General features: G+C 43.0%; 1 protein-coding gene across 2 annotated transcripts in view; it reads right to left on the minus strand.

Moving 5' to 3' along the window:
• Positions 1–1282: 1282 nt before the first annotated feature.
• The window catches only part of ZNHIT6 (zinc finger HIT-type containing 6), a 79077-nt gene continuing 60495 nt past the window's right edge, over positions 1283–19864 (minus strand). Inside the window, exon 11 of one of the 2 annotated variants that reach the window (XR_015726292.1) lies at positions 1283–1734. The gene's annotated coding sequence lies outside the window, so the exon portion shown is untranslated. Of the gene's footprint in view, positions 1735–14400; positions 19746–19864 lie in introns of those variants that run through there. The other variant, XR_015726291.1, reaches the window with a different exon arrangement.

Consider the following 19864-nt stretch of genomic DNA (forward strand, 5'->3'; position numbering starts at 1 on the left):
GGGTGCTGGGGAACCTGCCCCAGTGCGACCTGTGCGGTGGCTCCGTCCCGGTTGTGCCTCCGGGGGACCGGCTGCCGTGATGCAGGTAAAGGCGGGTTTGTCTGTCTGCGGTCCCTGCTTTCCCCTCTGGTTCTCTCTCCTCCCCGGAGCCCACACTTTTTAAGGCTTCCTCTGCCCTGACAAATGCAGATGGCTCGGAAACGAAGACATCTCCAACCGGTCAGTTGGGGTTGGGGCCGGACTGGCTCCTGTTCCTATAGGAAGGTCCAGCACTCACTTCAGCTGAAGGGGGAAGGAATCCACCGGGGAAATGCCATTCTCCGGTCCTCGAACCTGAGAAACTGGTTATGACAGGTGCTAAACCCTGAAGAATATGTTCCTTGGCGGCGTCCTCACTGGACTTGTGCTGAGGTACCCGGTGATCCTCTGAGGTGGCGGGGAGGAGGTGAGGGACAGCCAAGTGGTGATACAAGGAAGCCTGCCCCTTCTGGAACACTTAGTAGGTGCCAGGCACTCTGAGGAGCTCTTTATAAGATTTCACCCTCACAAACCCAGGGGGCAGTATGATTATTCTGCTTTAACGCATGAGCGATCCAAAGCTTTCAGAGGTAGTCTGTCCTGTCCAAGATCCTGCAGTGGCAGAGCCGGGTTCTGCCTGGGGCGGCTGACTCCAGAGCCTGGGACTTCCCCATAGAAGGGGGTGGGGACCACTCATTGGAGACAAGCAAGTAAGGGCGCACAGAGAGACCACATTATTCCTCAGACTCTCGGGCCAACTTGAACCAGCTTTAGGATATGGAGGGGGCAGCTGGGAGTGGGAACATCCCTGCTTTTTGTCCAGATCCAAAGAGGGGATCCAAGGTTTCAGGAAGGCTCTTTTTTTAATCAATTGGTTTCTGTTTTCAGAACTAAGGTGGAAATGACACAGTGAGGAAGGAAAATGAGCACAGCCTGCCCTGGTCATACAATTAAAATATATACGCTGGCCAAAGGTACATCACTCCCCCACCCCTCCCTCCAGCGAGAGAAAGGCCCTTTCTGAACTGGAGGCCTATTAAAGCATTCCACTGCGGAATTCTCTGACCCTTCTGAAGGGACACTGTGAGAACCTTGTTCCTTAGAATGCAGTCACACAAAGGGTTTTGTGCAAATACCGAGCCATTATTCTATAAATGCAAAGAAGCATTAGGGATGGTATGTGAACAAAAGCTGGACAGAGGATGCACGCCCAGATGCTGTCTTGGCCAGGTTGCAATTTGAATGATCTAATGTTTTCTGGCTCCTTCTTGCTTTGCTTTTCCAATTTGGTTTGAATATTTGCATTACTGTATTATTTTCCCTGTACAATTGCTGTTGTCTGTACACAATTAGGTCATTTTCATAGTTGGGTGAGGAGATGCTTCAGACGTGCGATGAGCCACAGCCGGTAGCTGGTTCTCTCCTGGGATGCGCATTTAGATCCCCATCTTGTTGATCCCAAAGACTCTACCTGCACCCAGGATCCAAAAGTTTTAATGTAGGTCATTCAACCAAGTGGAGAGAACCACAGCGTCCCTTTGTAATGGTGGGTAAGCACATCTTGTTTCTATAACTTTCGGGTTGATTTGCTGATCTAATCATGCTGTTCCTTGGGCCAAATCTAACCCTGTATCGTAATGCTCCAGACAAAAGAAAGGGCTGTTTCCTGGAGGCCTGTGGCTTCTTTGGTCTGTGGAAGGTCTGCTGAAGTAGACCCTGAGCAAGAGAGAAGGAAAGGGAAGTACTAGGGTGAAGAGGAAGGGCAAGCTGCTCCCAGAGGTGAACCCAGAAATGCATGTCAGTACAAGAGGCTGAACTTTGACCTAGGACTTTGAAGACAGAGAGAGAAAGGGGATCCCAAAGGAATGGAGGCTTATTTTGCAGATGAAAGCTTATTTGGGCCATGTTCACAAAGTGCTCTGCAATCCCTCACCAGTGTAAAATCTCACTGATACACATGCCACTAATCGAGCTTTCTCAGCTCTCTGGAATTTGTGGCCCTTTGGGCAAGGCCAGTGCTACATTTTATGTGTGTGCTACCTTTAAAATAAGGTGGGGCTAAACAAATGGAAAGGGCAGGCTGTGATTAAACTCACCAGGGAAACCCCTTGACTCTTAACGTGCTTTGTAATCAGACATGACCACACTTAGCTCATTGAGTGCCACATTCTGGTAGGACCAACTCTCTGGCTCAACCTTCTCATGGTTCCTGCTTGCTTCCTCTCCCCATTCCTGAGATCTGAATCTACGACACTGACCTTGTTTCTCCTCTCTTCTTTCCTTTTTATCCAAATAATTCATTCATCATTTGTTACTAGATATTTGATCACCTTCCATGTCAGATATGTTCTAGATGCTGGAGTTACAACCAGTGAATAAGGAGTCTCTGCTCTTACAGAGATCAGTCTAAAGAGGAGCATCGACCACAAAGTGTGGCAGGCATCACGTGAAGGGAAGCCCACTTCAAGCATTTAGCAGTCGCTGAATCAGGAGGCAGCTAAGACTCAAAGAGAGGCTCTCACATATTGCTGATGACAAGATTGGAACTAGAGAGACCATTCAGGAATCGAAGCCTGGCCTCCTACCACCACTTCCTTCCTGAGGCTATCTAGAGCCCCACAGTCAGTCTTTTTCGGTCTTTTCATCCGGTTGCAGAATTCATAATTTACCCTTCACCCAAGACGAAGCTATTCCCACCTCAGTAAAACTCACATTTGTCACTAAAGCCAGATATGTGCCCTACCTCCGAGAACTGATGTGCTGATAAACTGAGCTGATAGATGTAAAAGTGCTTTGAGAGCTGTACTGCAATACAATTCCAAGTGCTAAAGCTACCGTCAAAGTAACATTTAGTTCCATCGACAAATCAGCCAAGGGATTAACCACTAGTCAACATCAGGTTCTGTGGGGGTGAAGCTATCTTCATGGATATAGTATGGCTCCATCCCTAAAGGTACAAAGTTAAAGAGAAAACACAGTAGGCATTTATCGAGTGCTTGTCATGTGGTTTTCCTTACAGTATCTCAAACAATCCTCACAGTCATCTAGGATATAGGCATCATTTTCTTCCTGGATGGAACACCCTCCCCCGATCCCTGTCTGTTCAAGCACAATATAGCATAGTAGCTAAAAACCCTGGATCAGGATTCACACTGCTTGAATTCATATGCAGGCACTGCCAATTACTTTCTGTATGACTGGGAACATTACTCAAATTCTCTATGCTTCAGTTGTAAAACTCAGATGCTACGAATAGTACCTATTTTATGCTTTCTTGTAAGGATAATGTGACCGTACATGTTAAGTACTTGCCACAGTGCTTGGTCCAGAATAAGCATGAGATAAAAATTAGGTACTATTATTATTATCCAGCTCCAACACCTTTTTATCTGCAAAGTCTTCCCAGATCCCCCATTAGAATTGGTCTCTTTTACCCCTATATCCTCACATCACTGTGGGCATTGCCTCTCAGCATATTTTTATGTGTACCTGGTTATTAGTGTCTGATACAGAAAAACCAATAAAAATGTTGATGGTTGGATGAACAGATGTTTCTGTCTCCCAGAACAATATCACATGTTCACAGAAGGCAGAGTATTGTGTTTCTAGCTATAAGACAGATCATCTGGATATCCTAGATAAAATATACCAAATATACTTTTAAATACATAGTGAAACTCTCATGCAAATTAGGGAAATCCTCATCACATACATGTGTGTATGCACACGGACTAGGATTCAAAGTGGTAAACTGCCACTGGAGCTCTGCTGCTTTGGAAAGTCTGTCTATCCCAGTGACTTTGAGGCTTGGTTTTAGGGCCATTATGGGAGACACAAGACCAGGCGTAGTTCCCTCAAAAGATGGAGAGCTGGAATAGAGAATTCTTCATAAAAGTGAGACCCACAAAGGGATACATACTAAATGAAAGGAATAGAAAAAAAAAAAAAAAAAAAAAAAAAGCCTGCCTATCTGCAATGAAGAGAAATGTCTGTCTAAGCCTAGACCATGAGATGTTAAAACACAATCTTCCCTCACACAAGTGTAGGATTTGAAATTTATACATCTACCTGGTCTGGGAAACTTCAGCTGTAAAATTAGTTTAAAGTGGCCCCAGGTTGGTAGCATACTACGGCACCTGGCAGAAAGAAGCTGATCTTTTGTAGAAGGACATTCTACAAGTTTCATAGGAGTCTAAAACAGATAAAGTCCCACTGAACATAAAATCACAATTAAAATGATAACTACATTAGGAAACATGCAAGCTACTATGAGTGAAAGCCAGTAGAAACCACAATGAACAGAATTAGACATTATATAACAGTTATCATATGCTAAATATCAATTGTTTAAAATGTTTAAAGCAATAGAAAAGGGAAACAAAACATGAAAAATGAATAAACAGAATCTAAAAAGACCAGGCAGAATTGAGAAAAAATACTACTTCTGAAAATAAAAAAAGTATAATTATTAAAATAAGAAACAGAAAGTGAGTGCAAGTAGAATAGATACAGATAAAGAGAGAATTAGAGAACTGGAAGATAAATCTGAACACATTACTCAGGATACAGCAAAAAAGGGGAAGGCAAAGAAATAAGAAACAAGATGTTAAAGAGGCCAGGAAGAAAAAAAAAAGAAATGCGAGAAAGACAATATTTAGAGAAAATGGCTAAAATATTTCCAGGATTAAGGGAAAGAAGTAGGGTTGTTTAATCTTTGAATCTAAAGCATCTGGCAAGTGCCTGGTACATAGTAGATGCCCAATAAATGTTTACTAAGTTGAACTGACACATGTGCTATAGCATTTGCTTGTCCATAACTTCATACACCTATTTATTTAAAAAATTCACCAGAGATACACTTGTGAACAAAATAGACAAAATCCTTGTCTTTATTGACCTTGTGTTCTGGATGAAGAAGACAAATAATAAATAAGTGAACAAACTAATACTCAAGATCCTTTTTGATTATAAGAAGTGATATGATGGAAGTAAACAGGTTATTTAATAGATATATTTGGATTAGGATTTCATTGAAGAAGTGAGACTTCAATTATAAGAAGTCAAGTGAAAGAACACATCCTAAGCAACATATATAGCAATTGCAAGGGCATTGGATAAGAAATAAGGTAGCATTTTTAAGGAAGAGAAAGAAGCCAGTGTGTCTGGAGTTCCGTGAGTGAAACAGTGAGTGATATGACATGTGATCTGAGAGGTGGGAAGGAGAAATGGTTTTTTTTTTTTTTTCTTTTTTCCTGAGAGCAGCAGGAAGTCATTGGAAGGTTTGAAGTGTAGGAAGCAGTGTGCTCTGTCACCTTGGCCACTGTGTGGTGTGGGAATGGATTGTAGTGGGGGCAAGAATGGAAGCAAGGAGCCTTGTTGGCGATTTCAGTTGTCCAGGCATAAGATGACAAAAACTTAGACCAGGATGATGGCTGTGCATATGGAGAAAAGTGTTTGGATTTAGCTGTTTTTTTTTTTTTTGTTTTTTTTTTTTTATGTAAAAGGTGAAGGAAAGAAAAGGAGGAATCAAGCATGATTCCTATTTTTGGATTGAGCAACTAGATGAAGGGTGGTGCCGTTTTCCAAGATGGAGAAGAGCAGAAGAGTAACACTTGGGTGGGGGTGAGGTGGGAACATGAAGCAGGAGTTCTGTTTTGGGCATGTTAAGCTTGAGAAGCTTATCACACATCTAAGTAGACAGCTGTATATAAGAATATGGAGGAGCTCAGGAAAATGAGCCCCAAGGGAAGGAAGATCATATTTTGAGATGTGTGTTTCCTTCAAGATCTTCTTATAGTGTGGGCTTGGACAGGGGGTACGCATAGGAGACTGACCACTTCCAGCTCCAGACCCTGTGGGAATAGTCAATGTAGCTCCAGGGTTCAGGAAACTCTGTATGCACAGTGCCCAACCCAGAAGTGAAGCCTGGAGTCTTCCAGCCCCATCAAAACCCATTGCTTTTGATAGTGGCTGTAGTTTTAAGCCAGTGTACATTCTGAAAGATGCCAAAAGACTGAGTACAGAAACGGTGTGGTGATAAACCTAAGCAGCTCTTGTGTGAGGAAGGGTGGAGAAGTCATCATATAATCTGGCTCCCACCCACTCCCACCCACCAGCTCAGGGCATTGTATACAAGAGATCCAAGGGAGTAGAGTCAAGAATATGACGCATCAGGAGGTACAAAGAAAAAGGAGATCCCAGCATGAGGTAATGACTGTAAAATGCCATAGTCCATTACATAAGCGAAAGTGAAACCTCTGAGGAACAAATAAACAAAGGGTATCATATTGATATAAAAATACAAGAAGCTCACTCTGTGGTTGCTGACACACATCACTGTGGAAACAAAACCATGTCCAAAGTGGCTATGGTTAAACTTGGAACCACATGACAGGAGCTTTAGGAAGTTCCAAAGTATCAAGAATAACTTGAACAAAGTAGCATTCTTCCCCAGGCTTATGGTTTTGAGAAAAGGGACAAGCATTCCTCTGGAGAGGAGGGACAACAATTCAAAGGGTCAAAGTGACTCAAGGTTCATTTGAAAGAAGGAAATTACTGCCGCCTTGGAAAAGGACCATCAGTTGACTGACATTAGTCAGGAATCAGCTCTCAAGTCCATAGGACTACAGTAGAACACTTTCCTTCTCAGCACTGCCCCCCTCCCCACATATGTATATGTATATGTATATATCCAACCTCACTGAGAATCTGTCCTTTTTCACTGCTCAGGAAAACCAAGACTATCACTTTAATTCTGCACCTGAGGGGCACCTGGGTGGCTTAGTCGGTTAAGCATCTGCCTTCGGCTCAGGGCGTGATCCCAGGGTCCTGGGATCGAGCCCCGCATCGGGCTCCCTGCTCCGCTGGGAGCCTGCTTCTTCCTCTCCCACTCCCCCTGCTTGTGTTCCCTCTCTCGCTGGCTCTCTCTCTCTGTCAAATAAATAAATAAATAAAATCTTTGAAAAAAAAATCTGCACCTGATCATGTCCACTTTACATTGGCTACTGGGAAACTCAGAACCAAATTAAGTACATAAAACTTTGGGTAAGCATGTAGCCTGTGTGGTAACTTCACTGTTGGCTTAATCTTGTTTTTATACCCTTATTTTTCTTTCATTCACCATTTTCTGATTTAAAAACAAAAACAGTGTATTTGACCTACAATGTGTTTTGGAATAAAGTAGAATACAAATAAATAAATTTTCTGCCCAAACAAGGCAGCATCAAAAGCAGGCATCTGGTGGTATTATGCCATCCCAATGAGCCAAAGAGGTTCTAATTACTGTCTGTTAGACACTCACGTCAGAATCATTAAGTTCATTAGATAGACAGGAATCTTGCTTCAGCCATAAACAAGATGACAAATTAAATGTTCATGAACAAAAGAAGGAGGTATTCAAGGTAAGAAGGGCAGAGCCAATAAAAACAATCAAATACGCAATTCTAATTCCTGTAGGGGGTGATTTCCACCCAGCCCAGGGTAAAGCTTCCAGGAGGTGCTCCTCTGGCCTGCTGGGTGGTTCTCTTACAGAAACTTGGCTGTTTCCTGGGTATAGCTGGTCCCTCAGCTTCCACCTGTCTAGACAAGTGGGTCAAAACCTCTGGAAAGGTTACTTTCTCTGGTTTTTGATTATTTCCTTACATTTTAGTAGGTTTTATTCATTTTCTGTTCTTTTTTAAATTACCGAAGTTATTCAACTTTTTTAAATTATAAAGGCAACACAAAGGCAATAAAAATTCAAGTAATACCAAAGATACAAAATAAAAAAATCAAACTTTCCCATTCCATTGTTCTCCCCATTCATCAAGAGTAACCAGCAATAACTGTTCAGTATGGATACTTCTGTAACTTTTCTGTGCACATTTAGACATATTTACATACATATACATATATTCACTAAATTTATGTATAGCTTTGTGTTTTTTAAAAGAATTTTTTATTCACATTATTCTGTAACTTTTTACACTCATTAAAATATTGTGGATTCTACTTCTATTACTTATCAACCACATTTTTTCTAATGACTCCTGAATGAATCATGAATCAGTAAAACTATACCATATAATATATTCAGCCTATTAAGGAACATTTAAGTTGTTTCTAATATTTTGATAGTACAAACTAATGTCACAATGAACATTCTTATATTTGCATCCTTTTGTTGTTTTTCTTTTTAAGAACTGCTGGATCAAGGGTATGCATGTGTTAAATTTTGATAGGCACTGCCAAATTGCCTTCCAGGAAGATTGACCAATTTGCACTTCTACCAACTATGAAAGAGTACCCTTTGTTCACATTCTCATCAACAATGGAGAGTGCCAGTTTTTAAATTTTGGCAGAACTGACAGACAAGAGCACGGTACTTATTTTAATTTGTCTTTGGCCAGTAGTATGGCTGATCATAATTTTTAGTCCTTCTTTTTACTATGGCTACAATGAAAGACAAAGCTGAAAGTGTGATTTTGGTTTCTTTTTGATACAGATGACCACCAAAACAGTGATATTTTGAGCTATTGATTCCTACGAAGATCCACATGTGAATGTTACACATTTCCGTGTCAGGACAGTCAATCATAATTGAACTCCTAAGGTCAAATTGTACCTGGTGTTTATTCTTGGATTCATTTAATGGCTTTGGTCCAAAGCATTAAAAGATGTCAGAAATGTATTCTGATAATGTTCCCTTGTACCACCATTATCACACTAACAGTTATATGTAACAGAAACAACTCAGACCAAGTTATGGAGAAAGAAACATATTAGACAACTACTGGGAGACCCCTATTGAGTTAACTAATTGATGACTGGGCCCCAGGAACACCATGGTGGTCTCACAGCAGGCATGGTATGGCTGGAAGGTCACCTCCAAATAGCAAATGTTTTAAGTTTCTTGATCTCTGGGCTCAAGTCTAATTCTTTGTTTTCTTTTTTTGAGAGCGAGAGAGAGCATGCGAACAGGGGAAGGGGCAGAGGGAGAAAAAGTATCTCAAGCAGGGCTCCACACTCAGCACGGAGCATGACGTGGGGCTCGACCTTATGACCCCAAGATCGTGACCTGAATCAAGAGTCAGATGCTTAACCGACTGAGCCACCCAGGCACCCCCAAGAGTCTAATTCTAGGAAGAAAGCATTTTATTGGCTTAACTTGGGCCTCAAGGAAGGGCAGGCTCTTAATCGAATCCAACAGGAAAGAGATCCTTCTTCAAAAGGAAACTGAAGTACCCTTAAGAAGTGAAATGGATGCTCGTTAGCTGAAAACCAACCAAACTATCCCTTACACTCAACTTTACAATTGCCATTTCTTCTCTTCACCTTGTAAACCTGCCCAGTCCCCACAGTCATATAGATAATTTGACAGATAGCATGCTCCTCACATCCAGAAGGGGAACCTGTGGGGAAGAAAAATGGAGACCATCCTATTTGTTACATTTTGTGCAATGCTTGTTCAAGAACTTTCCACTTTTCCAGCTCTGGGATTAAAATACTTAAGTCTTAGAATATGAACAAAAATTCTTTCTTTTTTTTTTTTTTTTTTTAAGATTTTATTTATTTATTTATTTATTTGTCAGAGAAAGAGAGAGAGAGAGAGAGAGAGAGCATAAGCAGGGGGAGTGGCAGGTAGAGGAAGAAGCAGGCTCCCTGCTGAGCAGGGAGCCCGATGTGGGGCTGGATCCCAGGACCCTGGGATCATGACCTGAGCCAAAGGCAGATGCTTAAACAACTGAGCCACCCAGGCGTCCCTTGAGAGGTTTTAATATTGGTCTTCACTCATTCTCCTTTCTCCTTGGTTATTCTTAAATGCACTGAAATTCTGTTTATTCATTTATTCATCCATGCAACCACTATTTATAGAGAGCAACCTTCTGCTAGACATTGTTCTAGATGCTGAGGGAACAGCAATGAAATGGAAAGCCATGGTCTCTGCTCTGGTAACAGATGAGGCTGGAAAGAGTAAGCAAGGTTGGAATTTAGACTTTGGACTTTATCTGAAAAGCAACAGAAAGTTACTCAAAGGTTTTGGGCAGGCAAGAAACATGATCAGATTGTACTTTAGATACACCATTCTAAATGGTATGTAGAGAGAGTGGACTCCAAGGGAGAAGAACAGAAGCCAACACACCAGACAGAGGACCAGTTAGGTAGCTAGAAAAGAAAAGATAGTAGCCTGGACTAGTCTGGTGCCCAAAGAATACAGAGATATGCACAGAATAAAGAGATATTTAGGAGGCACGATGAACAGGATTAGGTGATTAAAGTGTTATAGGAAAGAGACAAAGATAACTCTGGTATTTCTGGTATGAGCAACTGGATGACTGGTGATGACAATGGGTAGCCCAGGAGGAGCTGGTTAGAGGCAGGTGAAGAAAAGGATTGATTAGCTGTGGGTCACACTGAGTACATATGTGATTCTCATGTAAGTGAGGTGTCTGGTCTCAGGTTCAGTAGAGAGATTCAGAATATGGAGTTATCAGTGGGCACGAAGCCAAGGAGTTAGAAGACTGTGCCCAAGCAGAAGGTGTAAATTGAACAGTGAGGGTCACCAACATTGAACTCATAGTTTAAATAAGAAACCCTGGAGTATTCTGCCTCAAGAACTGTAACTTCTGAATCCTGTGGAGCCCCACATCAAGTCTTCTCTGTCGCAGTTTATTCTATAGGCTGTAACAATAGCCAGCTCCTTCATTTGAGGAGATTAGTAAGTTAGGCAACAGTCCTGGTGAATCCTCCATTAGCTTCAGCTTGTAGAGTCTCAACTAGTTCTGTTCCATCTTGTTTAGAGAAAGAGGTGTCCCTCATCATGCCCATAATCTCACACAAATTGTCCGGGTAGGTCCCCTACCTTTGGTTCAAGGGCTTACAGATTTCCAGGGCCATTGGACCCAGGGCTATACAGGCTATGGACTGGTGGTGGTGGGACGGGGGGGGTCCACCCTTGAGGAGAGCCTAGCCCTGACTGAGCCCCTGCCTTCTACTCTATTCTTTGGTCCTCATGGCAGATTTGAGGATGGCATTCCCTCCACACAGTGTGGTCCCAGTTGCTCCTCTCCTGCCTCTCTCCCTCACTTCAGTGCTAGGTTATCCAGTCACTGGATATGGAAAAACTGCATTTGCTGGATCCTTTGGGTGTTTGCTTCTTCCTGTCTGAGGTACCAGAAAGAGAGAAGAGAAATGAAATACACAGGAAGCACATTAGTAGGCTGAGCTAGGATAGTGCTACACTTTCAGATGATAGCTCACCTACAGACAGATGATTCAGGGATCAAGCTGGAGTTCTTAAGATTGCCAGGAGAGACCCGGAAGGCTGGGAATATGGGCGAAAGATCAGACACCTAAGCTGTTGGAAACCACACAGAGTTTTGGTAAATATATGCACAATTTAAAAAACACTTTTGCAAAAATACAGGTGTCTCCAGTTTAGCCCTCCCTGTTAATCCAAGGAATTGCTTGAGCCTTGTGGCCTAGTCCATGATCCCAGCTCTGACCGCGGCTGCCCATGAAGGCCTCAGTGAATTCCTCTTGGAGCCTCCAGACTTCCTTGGCTGGTAACTTGTTCCTCTTGGGACAGTTTCGCCCGAGTTGAGCGGCCTGGCCCCCAGCTGTGTGTGCCGGCCCTCTCTCCGGTAAGAGGAAACGCTTTCAGTTTAGTCCATTAACACAAACATTCAAAAGCAAACATTCAAAAGCCACAGATCATGTTCACATAAATAAAACAGGATTGAGGAAAGCTTCACCCCAAGAAACCAAAGGGGTGTTTAAAAAACTGCCCTTGCCTTCCAAGTAGGCAGGCAGGCAGCAAAGCCACAGCAATTCCAAAGGCTTGTGTGCCTGGTAGAGCTGGGTGGCGGAGGCCACAGACCTTTGAAGAGGAAATGCCATCCCCGGGACAGGCAGGCAGCCAGCCTCTGAGTCCTGAAAGTACCAGAGAGAAGCAGAAAGCAGTGAAGGGGAAGGGGGAGTGCAGTGAGGAAGTGAAAAAGGGGAGGAGGGAAGAGAGCAAATAAATGGGGAGATTCTTCCCAATTAGGGTCCCCACACCCAGACCAAAGAGTCACCAGACAGAGCAGTTCACTGTGCCCCTGAGACGAAGCCCGGCATGGAGAGTCCTGGGCGGCGGGCACAACCCAGGGTGACTAAGGCTTTGAGGAGGGGAGTGCGTCGTCGCTGAGGGGTGGAGAGGGGTGGTGGTGTCTGGGCTGAGAGATGCCTTCACTTTGAACGCTTCAGAGGAAATTAACTTTACAAGGTGCCTCCCTGTCTCCCAGAGTTATTAAAAGAAAGGAGGGAGCAAAGAAGAAATGGAAAAACGGTAATACCTCAGGAAGGGCTATGTGATCCTAACAGAAGGAAATGAGACGAAGATTAAGTGACAAATGTGCAACCTCCCCTGGGGGAGGAAGAACTCTGAATGTGACCTTGTGCAAATGGAAAAGAAACACAACCACCAATGTGGCAAAAGGCAAAATGCATCCGTGTGCACGCGCACGCACACACGCACACCCAGCTTTGAATATCTACAGAGAAATGACTAATTAAATACCGTAAAACTTCCAAGAGTCTGTTTGTACTCCTGTCTCAAGAAGGCAGCACTGAATGCTAAAGGAAAGGCAGTGAGTGGGGGACTTGGTGTAAACCATGGGGTCACCAGAAGGTATAAATCTAGGAGCCTTTGCAAGTCTTAACAGTGGTGCCAGTAGATGGATAGCTAGGCACTGACTGTTCTTTTGTTGATGAAGAAAGAAAAAAAAAACACTACATCTAAAAACTCTTTAAAAAAAAAAACAAGGAAGCCAACTGAAGCCATTTATTTCACAGGGTAGGAAGCCAGGTGTTTTCCTGCATGTTAAAAAACCGGGATTTAAATTTTTAAAACCCTCCTGCCTGACAATAATCCTCAGATCAGATGAGGCTACCCTCGCCCAACTCTGGTAAGCCCTGCCAGTGTTTGAAAGCACAATCCTTAGAAGCCTGTGCCTGCCCAGACATATGCATCCAGTAACTTCTTAGATTCAAAACTGTGTTCAGGTAGAATGGCAAATCCCAGGGTGAAAAAAAAAAAAAAAAAACACTGGGAGAGAAACAACCCATTTATTGCTTTTTTTTCTGTCTCTACACTCCTAAGTCTTTTAGTCCCTCAAAGCTACTTCGGATGGCAAGTCTAGAAGGACTTTGATGCCTCCAGAGGTGACACTCAGGGTGAATGGCCTCCTTATCAAGGAGACACCCCTGTGCCTTCCAGATAGCACTGTGTTTAGCCCACTGGTGAAGGAAACGGCTCTAGCTGGCTTCTACTGGCTCCTTCATCAAAGCTGCTCCCTGAACCTTTCAAAGCTCTACTCCTTCCAACATGGAAGCCCTAGGAGAGTTAGGAATTTTCTTCATCAAATTAACAGAGTATCCCGACTGACATGCTTCAGGACAGAAAAACTGACCAAAGCAAAGTATACCAGGTCATGATGGATAGCTCCATTCTTCATGGGCTAATTTTTATTTTCAATTTTTCTTATTATTTTGTGTATCAATAGATTTAGAAACAACCATAGTCACGGTACACTGAATGTTTATGTGCCAGATGCTACACACACACACACATCTTGTATAATTCTTATAAGCCTGAAATGGGTACCATATTGTTTCTTTGGCTAATTGAGGCTCAAAGGAGGGCTGTATAGCTTGCAAGAGGCTATACAACTAGTAAATCATAGAGTCATAGTTTGAACTCAGTTCTATTTAACTCCCAAACCAGTTCCTTTAATCAGTTTATGAGACTGGCTCCAGGTAGCAGGGAAAAACTAGTAAGAAATTCCATGTTGAGACCTTTGACTAGTATAACTCAATTTTCTGCCTCTGATATTGACCAGCATGGACATTAAGTAGGCAAGGCTAGGACACCGTATTAAAAAAGTTGAATAATCTTCTAAATACCTTTTTATCACTCATTAATCTGTGTTAAACCCATTAATGTTTTCAGTCTACATGATCTCTCAGATACTAGGTTCTGTAAGTTTATCATTTTATTCATTCACTACATTTTTATGCATCCTGAAACTACTTTTGTTAAGTTTCAAGGGAAGCCCTCATGCTCTAGTATTCCTTTGTTTATTTATTTAAAAAATTTTATTTATTTATTTATTTGAGAGAGTGAGCCAGCACAGGAGCCGGGGGGAGGGGCAGAGGGACAGGAAGAAGCAGGCTCCCCGCTGAGCAGGAGCCCAATGTGGGACCCGATCGATCCCAGGACCCTGAGATCATGACCTGAGCCGAAGCAAATGCTTAACCGACTGAGCCACCCAGGCACTCCAGTATTCCCAGATTTAATAGAATTGCTGATAGATCAAGATCTCAAAAAAAAAAAAAAAAAAAAAAAAAACCAACAAAACCCTCAACTGACTGGAATGGAAAGGAGTAAGAATAAATTACAAATCATGAACTGAGGTTCCGTCAGTCAGCCTATTATAGACTACGGAATGATGGCTAAAAAAGAAGATGGATGCTGTCATTCAGTGGTCAGCCATGGGATGTGGTAATCTCAGGCTTCCTCAAGAGAAACATGGGGTCCAGGACAAAGGGTGGATTACTCGGGTTTAGTCTTTGCTGCATAAATAGGAAGTCGTGTTCTAGACATACAGGTGTAATAACAATAAAACCACATTGCATAAAATATGTGTGTGTGTGTGCACACGTGTGCGTGCACGTATATGTGTTGAGTGAGAAGTGGAGGGGGGCGCAGAATAACTGACTTGAATGTTTAAAGGTGGGGAGTGAATTCAGAGGGAAGAACTGGAACCAAGTGGAAAGAAATTGCAAGGGGCTGATTTGGGTGCAGTGTAAGGGAGAATTTTCTAACTCTCAGAACTACAATGTGCTGCCTCAAATGGTGATAAGCTTCCCATCTGTGGGGGTATTCAAATAGAGGCTGAATGACCATTTGTGAGAGATGCTGTGGAGGGAATTCTGACACCGGAGGTGGGTGAAGGTGTGGAAGTGACTCCCTGATCTTCAGGATCCGTCCCAGTTACCAGATTCCACACTAATATCTCTCAGCCTTCATTCACCACCTGGGCAATCCCTAAAAAAGCCATTAATCTCTCAAAGCTTCAATTTCCCCTTCAGTAAAAGCACCACATAAAACCTGTGAAAACACAAGTTTGATATGAAAGTGCTAGTTATATTTTACTAGGATTCATCATAATAATTATATTTATGAAAATAAAAAATATTCATGAATCACCTAAAAATCACTTTGCTTACCTCCTGAGGCACCTTGGGAGGCCCTGGACTAGCTGATCTCTATGATCCTTTTGGATTCTATGGTTCTGCAGACTTGAATCACACATGTTGGAGGTGACCACAGAGGAAAGCTGTTTGGAAAAGATGACAAAACCACTAACAGGAGGCGTTCATTTGAACTTCCTCACATTCTCTCTATCACTTGGGAAATTATTACTGCTGCAGTTGCAGATGAGAGGAAAGAAAGCATGCCAGAAGGACTGTAGAATGACATGAAAATGTTACTAGGATCATCTCTCAACTCCACATCTAGTTTGATTCTCAGGCTGCCTCCCCCTGGGGCACCGTATATGGGTACGTATCCCCATGTACGTTAGCCCAATGAGGAAGAGAGATGGAGTTCTAGCGCTCCTAGTGAAAATCCAGAGGCTCATCCTGGAAGAGACTGACATGCCCGTTCCTGAACCAATTACTTTGGCTGAGAGGGTGGAATGGGGAGAGGGGTATCAATTGCAGCCAAATCATACAGCTGAGAATGAGGACAAGTAGCTCTCAAAGGAAATGTGGAGTATTAGATAGAAGGATAAAGCAATGTTGGATAGTCCAAACTCTCTGGCCACCTAACATCATCCCACAGCTTCCAAACGTACAGGCCACATTCCCTTCCCAAAGGGAGATAATATAAAAATTCATCCAGTTACTAAAGCTAGATCCAAGTCCAATATTTATGTCAACGTGCAAATCATGTCAAGTAACTCTTCATGGTTCAGTGATCTGTGGGTAAATAGTAAGTTTAACCACACCCTATATATAACAGGACAGAGAAAACGGAACTGCAATAAAAATTCCCAATTGCAGAGGGGAGAATGTGAAACATCCAGTGGCCATCAGTCCTCACACATATTACAGTCTTTCTGGACAGAAATGGCGAAGACTCCCTATCTTGCAGTGAAGTGAAGGTCTGGTGTTGCCTCAATTTCACTCTCTAAGAGGATCTCCCTTGTCCAACCTCTGCAGAAGACCATACAGCTTTAGCAGTCACTGCTGTTGGTTTAACACTAGAGTGTATGAGTGGTGGGGGATGGGGCTCTGAGGACAGATTCTGGGGTTGGGCAATCATTTTTGTCATTGGGGATTTTTCTGTATTAAAAATCCCTCATGATTTTTTTTTTTAAAGATATTATTTGAGAGTGAGCAAGCAAGAGAGAGCGAGAACGAGTGGGGGGAGGAGCGGAGGGAGAGCAGACTCGCTGCAGAGCAGGGAGCCCGACACGGACTGGATCCTGGGCCCCTGGGATTGTGACCTGAGCTGAAGGCAGATGCTTAACTGACTGAGCCACACAGCCACCTCATGACTTGAGTTGGCTCCCATCTGTGTGTTTTTGGTTGTGATGTTTAATTTTATGTGTCGACTTGACCGGGCCACGTACTGCCCAGATATTTGGGCAAAAATTATCCTAGATGTTTCTGTGAGGGTATCGTAGATGAGATTAACATTTAAATTAGAAGACTGAGTAAAGCAGATTGCTCTCCCAATGTAGATGAGTCGTAGCCAATCAACTGAAGGCCTGAAAAGAACAAAAGGCGGACCCTCCCCAGAGTAAGAATTCCTCTTCCTTGACTACCTTTGAACTAGGACATTCCTTCAGACTTGAACTGAAACATCAGCTCTCCTGGGTTTCTAGCTTGCTGTCTCACCTTGCAGATCTGGAATTGTCAGACTCCATAATCACATAAGCCAATTCTGTATAATAAATCTATTTTGAACTGGAGGGTATTATGCTGAGTGAAATAAGTCAATCAGAGAAAGACAATTATTGTATGGTTTCACTCATATGTGGAACATAAACAGGGCAGAGGACCATAGGAAGGGAACGAAAACAGAATGGGAAGTCGTTAGAGAGGGAGAAAAACCATAAGAGACTCTTAACTATGGAAACAAACTGAGGGTTGCTGCAGGGAAGGTGGGGGGGGGGATGATGGGCATAAAGGACGGCACGTGATGTGATGACTACTGGATGTTATATGCAACTGATAAATTACTGAACACTACACCTGAAACTAATGATGTACTGTAAGTTGGCTAACTGAATTTAAATAAAAATAAAAAATTTTTTAAAAAGATGAGAAAAAATAAATTTCTCTCTCTCTATATATACCCTTTTGGCTCTGTTTTGAGAACCCTGACGCACTGGTCAATTCCATGGGTTATGTAATAAAAATAGCGATCTAGTTGATTACAATAGCTTTTCATTTAGAGTACAGGTTTGGATGGTTATAATTAAGGGCTTCCACTTCCATATTGGCCTCTGTCTGGGGGGCAATACAAAGCAATGACCTACAGAGGGGAGGAACAGCTACCATCCCTTTGCCAGAGGGCTGTACACCAGCGGCATCTTTTCAAAAGGCATGGATGTCCCTTTGGACAGGCTGGGAAGGGTATAAAAAGAGGATTCTAGAAGATAGTTGGGAGATCACACTTATTCCAGGTCCCAATCTTTCCCTTCTCCCTTATTTTGCTCGAACTACCTTAACTGTAGGAAGCAATCTGGCTTTCCCATTCAGTCAAGGATCCAGACTACTGCACTCAGTCTACTTGGGACTACCCCCACAAGCAGAAACCATTTCTTATAGCAAGGCTCTATTTTTTTTTTTTTTAAAGATTTTATTTATTTATTTGACAGAGACAGAGACAGAGACAGCCAGTGAGAGAGGGAACACAAGCAGGTGGAGTGGGAGAGGAAGAAGCAGGCTCCCAGCGGAGGAGCCTGATGTGGGGCTCGATCCCAGATCGCCGGGATCACGCCCTGAGCCGAAGGCAGACGCTTAACCGCTGTGCCACCCAGGCGCCCCAGCAAGGCTCTATTTTATGCTTTCTTGGTTTTTAGAGGTGTTAGTTTCAAAGTAAATCTCTCTTTCTTATAAGATTTACAAAGGCTTCAACTTATAATCAATCCATCCTACAGCCTGAACTTTTTGTCCAAGTCTCTTAATTTTGTAGCCCAGGGAGACATATGAATTGAAGGTCCCAAAATACATTAGACAATGGAAAAACCAACTATTCCAGTACCACAAAGCAAGAATTGCTAATGATCAACTACAGTAAAGACTATTCCTTGTCCTCCAATACCCATTTAATTCTCCTCCTTAGAGGAGATCCACAACTTTTAGCCAATCACATTGCCACCCAGCATCAAGACTCTTCGGTTTCCTTGTAAGTAGGTGTGGCCACATGGCCGAGTTCTATAAATGGGATGCACAGAAGTGCTGTGTGCAACTGCCGTAAAATGTCCTTAAAGGGAAAGTAAAGATTATTTTCCCTTTATGTACCAATGTCGTCCCTACTAACACTCTAGTCTGGGACAGAGGCTCTCTTCACGATCTTGATTCAGTCAACTCCATAATCAAGGGCCTATAACTTGCCACACTTCATTTCCTGGTTTCAAATTCTGATATAGTTGACAGAAAATCCAACTTACAAATGCTTGAATAAGGAAAAAGAAAAGGAATGCACTGGCGAGTGCAACTGAACACTCCATGGGGATAGATGGCTTGGCTTCAGGCTGGCTCTCCTTACAGTAGCAAAACAGGCTAACCCACTTTTTAGCCTTACATTTTTACAGCAGGGGAGAGTCCATGCCCTGCGTGTTTTGTGGCTCCCTCAGATTGCACCAGCTTAGGCCACCTGCACAGTTGGAACCAAACATGTGGTCACAGGAGTGGGATATTCTGATCTGTTTAGGCTGATGAAAACCCACCCAGGAGCTAGGGTTCGGCTTAATCCCATCTAAACCAAAAGGCTGAGAACAAAGGGGAGCTGGTAGTTCCCCAGAGGAACTCAAGGTATGGTTACCAGAAAGAAGAGGGATGCATGTCGGGGAGCAAACAACAGATTTTTACTATACCTTTTAATACAATCCATACGGTACCATCACTTGGCCTCAGCTTTCTAGATTCCTTACTACTTTTTGGAGAAAGACAAAATGGGACTGTAGGAGATTGCAGATGATAATGAAGTACTTCTGGGTGGGCCAAATTACAGAATTTCAAATCAAGGACTTTTTGATGTGTGATACAAGCTGCAAAATAACGTGCTTGCCCTCTCACTCCTAAGGGGCACCCAAGTTTGCTAGGAAAAAAGAGAATCTGATTGCTCAGAAAGAAAACCAAGCCAAACCTCACAACTGCTCCCCTTGCCACTTAGAAAAGTGAAAAAAGAACCTCTGGATCATGTTTTCCCTTTGACTGTCCACACACAGGTCAGCCACAAACACTGGCTTCCTTCTTACAGAGTCCCACGAATTCATTCCCGGGGAGACTGGATGCCCGCTCTCACCTGGCTCTTCTCAGCACCTCAGGTTTTCCATTTCCAATGCTTAGAAGTTTTGTTTGTGAGGGTCCAAATGTGGCAGAAACTATTTACAGGCTTCTATGTTGCACTCGCTGCTGAGGCCAAAGATGTTGGCTGAGCAACTGACCAACCTTTCCAGGGAAGAGATCTGAAGCAGAGAATGTGAAAAAACACCTTCCAATCTGTCAGGAACATGGAAAAAGCTGCTGTCTCTTCGGTAATGATGGGGGCCCAAAAGCATAGCATCACAGCATCTGGTTAACCAGC

The sequence above is a fragment of the Ursus americanus genome, chromosome 12 (assembly GCF_024610735.1).
Source record: "Ursus americanus isolate L20-20 chromosome 12, mUrsAme1.1.p, whole genome shotgun sequence".
NCBI lineage: Eukaryota > Metazoa > Chordata > Mammalia > Carnivora > Ursidae > Ursus > Ursus americanus.